The 10,681-nt window shown below is 43.0% G+C and overlaps 1 long non-coding RNA gene across 4 annotated transcripts; it reads left to right on the forward strand.

Annotated features, from left to right (window-relative positions):
• The first annotated feature begins 4,629 nt into the window (after nucleotides 1–4,629).
• Nucleotides 4,630–9,933, forward strand: LOC133379543 (uncharacterized). Of its 4 annotated transcripts, none has more exons than XR_009761199.1 (5): nucleotides 4,630–4,801; nucleotides 6,634–6,708; nucleotides 7,117–7,179; nucleotides 7,776–7,872; nucleotides 9,376–9,933. It is a non-coding gene; the product is annotated as an uncharacterized LOC133379543 (long non-coding RNA). The 4 variants fall into 4 exon arrangements; XR_009761196.1 differs by lacking the exon at nucleotides 4,630–4,801 and adding an exon at nucleotides 4,877–5,267; XR_009761197.1 differs by lacking the exon at nucleotides 4,630–4,801 and adding an exon at nucleotides 4,882–5,267 and having other exon boundaries at nucleotides 7,804–7,872.
• Nucleotides 9,934–10,681: the final 748 nt, after the last annotated feature.

Consider the following 10,681-nt stretch of genomic DNA (forward strand, 5'->3'; position numbering starts at 1 on the left):
TGAGCAGAGGTGGAGGGACAGTTTGTATCTTGGGTTCCTAACATGCTGCCTGGGCTTTGCCGATTGGAAGTATTAAGATTAGGGATAGGGAAACTGTGGCCTTCCAGATTATGTAAAACCAGAACTCCCATCATCCCTGGCTTCTGGCCATGCTTTCTGGGGCTGATAAGAGTTGTAGTTCAGCAATATCTGGAGCAGTGGTGGCTGGTGGCTCTGTGTCAGTGGGGCAGTAGAATCCACTCTGGGGGGTTTTAGTCTGAATGCTCAATGAGATGTCCAAGACGCTTCAGCCCACTGACATGGAGCCACCAGTTGCCACTGATCTGGAGTGCCACAATTTCCGTACCACTATATTAAATAAACAGTAGTAACTGTAATTGTGAGTTTGGAACTATGTGTCTGTGTACCTGTGTGTTATAGTAGGTTAATGCAAAGTGTAAGGAAGCAGTGGAATCCAGGTCACCTGATCTCTAACTGTTGAATAGGTTTTGTGGCAGAGCACAGGCTGAGGTGGTAGCTCTGTTGTGTGCACTGAGATTTCAGAGTGGAAATCTGAACCTGTAAAATGAAGAGAGTAGTGGAAAAAACAGTCCTCTGGGATCTTAAGGACTTTTATTATTATTATTATTATTATTATTATTATTATTATTATTATTATTATTATTATTATTATTAATGATAATGATAATGATAATAATGATAATGATAATAATTTGTTAGTTATTAATAATTTGTTAGTTATTTGTTCATTTTCTTCCAAAGCAACGTACAATCAATAAAAATATTAAAACCAATATAAAAAACTAAAACGAATGAAAGGTTTAAAAAACACAATACATAAATATCAAAGGTAGTGGAACAGCCTACCCCATAAAAGAGGCTAAAACTAGATTTTTTAATGATATCAATATTTCCAAGCAAGTATCTCATTCCTCATGGATTACAGCACAGTGAAGAGACTGGGGAACTAATAATGAATACATCCTGATAATCTCATAGTATTAATTTCACACATAATCAAAACACAATCTGCATTTGTTTGCACTTCAAAAAATAATTATATTCCCAGTTACTGGTGTGGGGGATTTATAACACATTTCCCCCCATAGTGATAGAATCCTTATTTAAATAACAAGATAGACTGGGCAAAGATCAGCCAAAGTTAAATATTTGTAAGTTCCACTAATTTCATTGGAAATGATTAAGTCCATTGATAGACTTCAGTGGTAATGAATTATTGAAATCAATGGCTTAGCCACTGACCAAGGTTAAAGAGTTAACCTTTTGCCTCCATGCCAACATGTTATCCTCCCTCCACACAAAGAATTCCCTGCACATATAGAACGTGCATGCCTAAGAGAAGGCAAGCATAGAACCCTTCTTGTTGACATCATTTTCTATTTGCAGGATTGTTTTTTCTATGGAGGAACAGTCAGTCATGTGTGAGCCTCCAGCTGCAGACTGAAGTGGTACACCCAGACACAGGTTTGCCATTTCATCTGCTGGGTTCATGGATTTTTATTTTTTATTTCCCTCTGCCTCCCAGTACTTTCCAAGTCCCTTTCATGATGGAGAAGAGTCTCAAACTATGACTCAGAATCCAAAGGACAAATAAATAATGCATTGAAGATATTTCCTTATTATTTAGAGCATTACAGGAGTAGTCAGTGTGGTGCCCTCCACATTTGCTGAACAATTGTGTGATCTGTCTAAACTACATAAATGCAAAATGTGTACAATTTATTCTGCTTCTACTAGTCATAAGGTAGGGCAAAGAGTTTTGCAAAACATTGGAGATCTGCCCCATGACAACTGGGAACCATAATCAACTCCCTTCAAACGTCTGGGACCTTCTCAAGCAATGCCCATACATGTCCAAGCTGATCTTTGTGGCCATAATAATAAGAGATGGAAACTTGTTCTTTAAAATGAAAGCTGAGAGGTTCAGATAAAGTGGCACCATCCCTCTCCCCTGCAGCCACTGGGAATGTAGTGGGGGTAGAGAGAGTATAAAATGTGATGGTACATGGCCTAATACCCAATTAAAGAAACATTAATCAACCAATCACATGACTTTTTATTTATTAACCAGTGCATTAAATTGGCATTTATGTATGAATAAAGCAATAGTTATAAAGAAAAGGGCCTATCTGCTTTGTTTTCAGATAATCTATGGATAGAGTGGTTATGTATCCTACTTTACAGAGGAGGACCGTCTTCTGTTTGAAGCCAGTCTGGCTTAAAGAGCTATAGGAAGGGACAGCAGGGGCCATGGAAGTTGCCCATCAACAGTTAGTTAGCAGATGGACAACAGACTGAGCAGACATGCAAGTCATTTGGGCCAAGCCTTTCCCACTATGGTGAGATGGATTGTATTTCCATTTCAATTACAGTAATCATTTCTAAATTTTGCATCTATATGTATATATTATGATGGGAGGCTAGTCTGAATTATCTCTCAGGGACCTTTCACCCCCACTCTGATTCTAGTTGTAAAATTGGGGCTTGGTCAGGACAGGGTTTAGGGCAGGGGTGGTGAGTCTGTGGTCCTCCAGATCTGCTGAACTACAATTCCCATCAGCCCCAGCAAGCAGGGCCAATGGCCTAGGATGATGAGAGTAATAGCTTGACAATGTCTAGAGGGCCACAGGCTCCCCACCCCAGGTTCAGGGAATGAGGAGGACTGCCAGATATATAATAGTAGTCAACCATCTTTTCTTGTTATGGAGATTGTGCTCTAGATGGACTCTCCTGGAAGAAGAGAAACCTTTTGGGGAGAAGAATTAACTTTCTCCCCTACATTGAGCTGTATGTTAATTTAGGTGTGAACAGAGAAAGCAGCTTGAGGAGCTGCAGCTGAAATCAGAGAGGCTGAGAGAAGGAGATAAGAGGGACTGAGTCAGGTTCTGTAAGGATCTGATGGTGTTGGTGATTCCCCTAGAAATATGATGGGGAGCAGGCAGTTTGGGCCATCTCTTGGAATTAAGCTGGCTGCACCTATGCTCGATCTGCATGCATGTGTAAACAAAATGCCTTTTCAAAGGAATCCAGACCCAGAATTGGGGTATATGTGTCAATAAAATTAGCACATGCCAATTATATGCAAATTGGTGTGTCCCTTTTTTCACATTGTGGAAGCAGACACCCTGCCCATTGAAGCATTGTAGCAGGCACCAACTGTTTCTCATGTGCTTCCCAGTTAATCCTTTTAGTCTATGAAGGGGCTCTTAATTGATTTATGTAGCAGTGAGAGTCTAACCCAGCCTTTCCCAACCAGTGTGCCTCCAGATGTTGTTAGACCACAACTCCCATCAGCCTCAGCCAGCATTGCCAATGGTCAGGAAAGATGGGAATTGTAGTCCAGCAACATCTGGAGGCACACTGGTTGGGAAAGGCTGGTCTAACCCAAGGAAGTCAATATGGGGCGGCCCCCACATGTTGGACTCCAACTTCCATCAGCCTACCGGCACTGCCAAGGGTCTGGGATGATGGAAGTTGGAATTCAGCATCATCTGGAGGGCTGCAAGCTCCCCATCCCTGCATTACATGCTGCAGCCCTAAATAATACCAAACCACATTATGAGTATTTGGAAACACTGAGTTGGATCTTGAGATGTTAACTTGAGGGAATTCACAAATGGAAAGTTTACTGATCCCTCCTTTTCCTCTGCAGCCCCCTATGCCTCTGAAAAACCTCCCTGGCAGGTGTGGGGCTCTCCTGAATAATGCAGGAGAATAGGGTGGGGGGTGCTGCTGGAAGAGGGTTTGTTGGGTTTTCTTTGCTAAAAAAACAAGCTTAGCTCCAAATATAAGTTATCTCAAGGGAGCTGAACTTTTCAGTTCCCTTATCCTCCATGCAGTCAGCCTCACCAACCCACATTGTTCTAGAGTGGTCCCTGGCCCTCTGGAGCAATGGCTCTTAATCTTTTATGGGACATGGACCCCTTTGAGGATGTGATGAAAGCTGTGCACTCCCCTAGACTGTAAATAAATACAATCTATTTTATGGCGTCGGAAATTATTGTGGGTTTTTTTTGTTTTGTTTTGCTCCTGAAGCCCAGGAGTTCATGGACCACAGGTTAAGAACCCCTGATCCAGAGAGACTTTTGGAGGTTCAGGTGGCTGTGGAGGAAAGGAAGAGATAGGAAACTCTCCTTCTGTGAACTTCTTAAAATATTCTGAAACAAAGGTACTCCAAAGGAAGAATGCAACAGCTGAACAGCAATTCATTGAGGAATTAAATGCCCCATTCCAGGTGCTGATACAATCAGCTCAGCAATCAACCCTTATTTCCACTGTAAAAGATTAAATGTGGGCCTATTTAACATATATTTACACTCTAATTATCACTGACTGTAATTTTTGCATCTCACTGCCATTCAACTCCACCCTTTCAATTTTCTTCTTTATATGCCTGCTTTATGTACCTCTCCTTTATATACCTGGGCTTGAGTCCCCAAAAAATTATGTAATAAACAAACATGTTGGGCTGCAATCCACTTCACACTTACCTGGGAGCAAGTCCCATTGAACCCAATGAAGCTTACTTCTGAGTAGACATGCATTGGATTGCAGCCTTAGTCCTTAAGGTATCATAAGTCACTTTGATTGTTTGTCCTAAGATAACTTATCTCAGGATCCAAGTTGTTATTATTCGTTTTAGAAATTTGTGTCCTGCCTTTCACAGATTGACAGAAGACACTTAACAAAATAAGGACAACAACAAAAGCAATGGTAAAAACAATGGCAAATGACAAAAAGGCAAAGATGCATCACTTGCCCAGGCCTTTGGGGAAGTAAGGTATATTCAACTGTGGATTTTTTAAAATTCCTGCTGCTGTTTTAATTTGTATGGAATTAATGTTTGCTATACCTGTTTTAATATTATTAATGTTTTGTTTTGATTTTATGTATTTCTGCCCTGGGACTTCTGGATGAAAAGTAGGCTATAAATGTGGCTGAATGACACTTCTTAGCTGCAGTTCTTTTCCTCTCAGTCTGTTCTGCAAGGGAGCATTAGCCTTACCAAAACCCCAAACACTACAGGGGGCTAGCCTATGATCTCTGTCTTCACTTGAAGTGGCAGCAAAATAGCTCACGCCTAGGGGTGCTGAGATTAATCAATCTTCAGTGGAGCAGTTTTGGATTAAGTTTTATGATTTGCAGCCTATTCATTTTATGGTTTCACCAAGTAGCCACATGGCATAAGTTGTGGCTCAAGACCAAGCAGAGCTGAAACTGGCAACAACAAAGAAGCAATGCAAAATGTAAGTAAAAGAAGAGATAGGCCTTCGGCCATCCAGTATGTCAGTGTCAGAGACAAATCTTTTGTAACCCTACCTAGGTTGCTAGCTGCTAAAGATTGCTGCTTCCTTCCATTGGATGAATATAATTGTAGGCTCAGCTGACCCATTTGGTTGGTTTCAGGGTGTGGCTGGGTATTTAAATGATGCATTTAATGGCAACACCCTCAGTTAATTGAATTTCCTTTTTGCAAATGTAAAAAAGCAAGCTGTGCATGGCAAATTTGTTCTCATTATGTCTGCCCTAGCTCTGGCATTTTTCCTGTCTCTCAGAAAAGTAGAAAACTGATTCTATCAAATTCATCTAGTAATAGTGGCTGACTTAAGAGACCAAAATTCAGTTAACTAGAATAATTTTGAGCAATCCTTAATGTGAGTAGATTATCTAGTGTACAGTTAGTGGGGCAACTAAAAAAAAGTATAGTTAAAAAAAAGTGCCCATTGTTTTTAAACACCACAACTGAGCATATATAGAACATAACCCCCACTGAACACACAGAAGTTTTAGGTGCTGAATTTTGTTGTTGTTATATGCCTTCAAGTCGATTACGACTTACGGCGACCCTATGAATCAGCGACTTCCACAGACAAGTGTGTAATGTGTTTGCATACCTATATTGTAAAGCACTGTGAGACTGACTGAGCTGCTCTTATGTCATAGAAGTGGCATTAAAGCAATCAGGATGTTTTTAGCTGCTATTGGCTGAGGTGCCCTGATCCTAGAATGGGGAAGGGAAGGCAGAATGGTCTGTGGTAGGAGGGGTATTAAAAGCAGGGGGCTGAGAAGGTAAGTGTGGGGCATATGTCAAAAAAGAACTGGGGGAGAAAGTGATCAAGAGGAAAGAGTAGAATAGGGGAGGGTCAGAGTGAGGAGTAATAAAAGGAAAAGGGAAATTGCAATAGAGAATATGTGAAGTCAAAAGTTGCACATAGTCCAGAGTTGCTGAGCTGAGGAAGGCAGAAGTTCATGTACTGATTTGAAATGACCACACACATCCTTGCCTGTAGTACAAATTAGGATGCTCCTGGCAACCAACATGTAAAAGGCAGTCACCCTAATTTGACGACATTTATAAGACACTCTCCCCAAAGGGGGCCCTCCAGATGTTGTTGGACTACAACTCCCATCATCCCTGGTCATTGGCCATGTTGACAGGGACTGATGGGAGCTGGAGTCCAACAATATCCAAAGTGGCACAGGTTCTCCACCCCTAGGGATACAACATTTCTTAAGCTATCGCTTGGTAGAGTCAGCTGCTACTGCTGCTTCCATCTACATGTGGCAGATCCATGCCTTTAAAAAACAATTATTTCATTTCCTGTTTTCCAGCCAAGATTGACTTCAAAGCAGCTTACAAGTCAATACGGGTCTGTTCCATTGTCTGCTCTAAAGCACAAGGTGAAGGTATGTGTGGAACTGAAAATGTGGGGGAAAGGCATGTAAGTCAGAGGTGCTGAATCCTTCCCACACCCTGCTGGTTCTCTACCACATCATCAAAAAATCAGCTGAGGGTGAGGTACAATAATGTAGTGGCAAATTCGGAAGTGCATGGTCCCTTCATGATAGTCACAGCCCTGTCCCCTCACAGCCCCCTTCTAAGATTATACAACATGTTAGATTATAGAAAAATCTGGCCAGGTTTGAATACTGCTTTCTGCTTCTCTATCACTGTCACTATTTGATTGTCACTGTCAGAGATATTGCTTGAATTACTAAATTCAGTGTCTACACATTTTTCTCCTGCTGCTACAAAATTGCTTGATTGTGTAGATGGGATGCTATCATCAGGATTCACTGTCTCTTCTTCTGCAGTTACAGAACTCTCAGGTGGTACAGCACAGTGGGGAGGAGAGCCTGGCTGGGAGTCCAGAGTCTGTGAGTTCAAATCCCCGCTCTTGTCTCCTGGGTGTCAAGGGCCAGGGGTTGCATGCCCTGCCACCTGTGCAGCCGTGGACACACTGCATAGTCCCGAGGAGCCCAGTTGCCCCCCAGCTGACAGTTGTGGACAAGGAAGGGGCTGGCTTGTGCAGCTGTGACAAGCTGAGCAGGCTCTAGCCAGCTGGGGAGGACTAGCCTCAGAGGGAGGCAATGGTTAACCCCTCTGAATACCGCTTACCACGAAAACCCTATTCATAGGATAGCCATAAGTTGGGATCGACTTGAAGGCAGTCCATTTCCATTTTCACTCTCCACAATTTGGCTTTTGCAGCTGACACTCATTGAGACTTTTCTCAGTGGTTAGCACTCTCCTTTCATGCTGATTGCTTGTAGAATGCTGGAGACATAGGGACCCTGCTCCCAAAAAAGTAAGGGGTCTAAGACCCTCTGGGACCCTGGATAACTGCAACCCTGGAACTTTGAGAATAAATCATGGGTGGCTGGTGTTCATTGGGAATAAGTTGGGCGAGAGGCAGGGAGGGGACCAGTAGGTGGAGCCAAAGCCAATGACAGGCTGAGCCAACTAATTCTAGTTTTGTATCCATCCTCCTCCCTGCTGAGTTCTACAAGGAGCAACACTGAGACTAACAAGGAGGAAGCTGACAGTCAATGCCACCTCCTAGACTGGATGTAAGTAAGAAGCCAGACAGGTAGGAGCTGGCTAAGGATAGACTGAGATTAGTGGGGCACTGCCTCACTTGCCCTAATAGACCAGCCTCCACTGGAATAAATGAATTTCTTCATAGCCTCTCACCTATGTGTCTGGTGCTCAAATTATGATAGGAAGATGAGGAGACATAATAAATCTACAAGTACCATTCTCACAATTTTATCCAGTCATGGCTGTCTTGTAGCTTTTAAAAACTACCTCAAGGGGCATCACAAAAGATATCCAACCTTTTGGGGGGAGGCAGTGGGAAGGAACACGTACAATGTTAGGAAAGTGCCGTGGGCACCAGTCACAAAATGGTTGCTGTGGGGGTGTGGGATAACTCAAAATGGCTGTCATAGAGTCTGTGGCATAAAACAAAATGGATACCACATCTAAACAAACAGAAAAAGAGACAGGGCCACAAAATTGTGGGGCATGTCCCCCCTTCAGCTGTCACATCAGTGGGAAAAAGGCATGCTTGCTTAGAGATGGAAGCTCGTTGCATCTCTTGTCTCTTCAGAATGGATGAGAAGGTGGGTGTCCAGTTTGGGCATGTTTAAGGGAGCATGTTCAGTGTAGGAGAAGCTGAGCCAGTGCAAACAGGAACTGAACAGGAAGAGCAAACAATCTCCTGTGCATTGTGGATTTTTGAGGGGATATTTCCTGAGACCTTTTGTGGGTGCCACAGGAGGTACTTGTGAGCACACTTTGGGGACAATGTTGATTACCCCTATTTTAATGGCCTTACAGGGGGCCTCTCTTTAAATGGTCATGTAGTATTACTTCACAGTATGTTAAGCCAGCCCTAAGAACATAAGAACATAAGAAGAGCCTGCTGGATCAGGCCAGTGGCCCATCTAGTCCAGCATCCTGTTCTCACAGTGGCCAACCAGGTGCCTGCTGCATTTGGTGGCTATTTTTATTTATTTATTTATTTATTTGCCACCCTTAGGGTGCTAAGGTACCAGGGTATGTCAGAACAATTTAAAACACAACATTAAAAACAAATTACAATCACAAGAGTAGGGTGGGTCCTAACAATGTGCATCTCAACAAGTGTCAAAGGCCAGGATAAAGGTGTATGTTCAGCATTTGACAAAAACTGTACAATTAAGGTGCCAGATGCATCTCAGTGGGGAAGGAGTTTCACAACTTAGGGGCTACTGCCACAGAGAATGCCCCCTCCCAGCCCCTCCCCCCAGCTTCTGAGGGTGGTGGAACTACCAAGAGTAGTCTGCTGGTCTTTGGGAGAACATGTAGGGAAGGAGGTAGTCTTTCGGATATTTGGGACCTAAGTTTAAGGCTTTAAACACTAGTGTGAGTATCTTGAATTGTGCCCTGAAACGAACTGGCAACCATTTTGCTGAACAGGGCCCTAAATGTCTGCCCCAAAATATGCCATCTCTGGTTCCCCTGTAATCCAAGAACTCTTATGTATCCCTTCTGTTCTTTAAATGGCATCTCCTCCTCTTTGAATGTAGGTGAGGCAGACCCACAATAAAAGGCACAGGTCTGCTGAGGCCGTTACATGCAGTTCAGTCCTGGGGCTCCTTCGCTTATTATTGCTACCCTTTGACAAAATGCATATGAGACTGAACAGAGCCACCAAAAATGGCAGTGTAAGAGGAGGAAAGAAGGAAGCTGACAAGGCAGTCCCAGCTGGTTTACAACTCTGGCAAGAGATCAAAGAAGGAAGCTCATCCTTTTCTCATTGAAGTTGCTCCCCCTGCCATCACTTCCCATCCTGGGAGATCATCATCACTGCACACTGCTCCCAACCAAGAACTCTGTGGTGGCTTTAACTAGCTCCCGGCTTTGTGTGAGCATTCTCAGGGCAGAACAAATCAGGCCACCTGGCTGCCTGGTTGCAAACAATTATGACTATTTTGGAGAGGACATGGATTTGAAGGATGTATGGAAATACCAAGCATCCGGAGAACAGAGATTTTTTGGAATGAATTACATGAAAGGGATTTTTACTTGGAAGTTGTAAAATGGAAATAAGGGGGGAGGATGGATCAACCTTAAATTAAAAACTCTGCCATTCAAAGTGTCAAGACCTCTTATTTTAAAAAGGATGTTTAACAGAGCTGTCCTATTGTTCATTTGTGGTGGTGATGGGGAGGGAGCCTGACTTGTGGGTGAACTTTGTGGTTCTAGTAAAAAGCAAAGTAGATCCTCCAAACCATTAGTTTGCTGTAGGCAGGAGTTGGCAGCGTGGTGCCCTCCAGATGTTGTGGGCATCTCTTATCATTGGCCATACTGATTTGGGCTGATGGATGTTGTAGTTCAAGGTATCTTGAGGGCACCATGTTGGCTACACCTGCTTTAGTGTACTTTAGAAAGCTGTGGTATTCACAGACCTGAGGGAAAATGCCTCCTACCGTACTTTCCACCCCAAGTTCTTAGGGTGCTTCAAGACTTACTATTTTCAGGTGGGATTCAATCACAAATTCAAGCCTCACAATTATAGCATACAACAAACCTGCTTCCCAACAAGATCCAACTTCTTGCTATAAGGAAGGTGATGGGAAAATCCACTGGAAAGTGTGGGATGACACTTGAGGCCACATTCACACCATACATTTATTCCACTATTATTCCACTTTAAACAGTTATGGCTTCCCCCAAAGAATCTTGGGAAGTGTAGTTTGTGAAGGGTGCTGAGAGTTGTTAGGTGCCTGCAGCTAAGTGCTTGCTCTCTTTGCGATGATGGAAAATGAAAAGTCTCATGTCTGAGTGCCTGAAAAGGTGCAATCTCCTCCAGTCTTAGGCAATGGCCTGCAA

This window comes from Rhineura floridana, chromosome 3 (genome assembly GCF_030035675.1).
Source record: "Rhineura floridana isolate rRhiFlo1 chromosome 3, rRhiFlo1.hap2, whole genome shotgun sequence".
Lineage (NCBI taxonomy): Eukaryota > Metazoa > Chordata > Lepidosauria > Squamata > Rhineuridae > Rhineura > Rhineura floridana.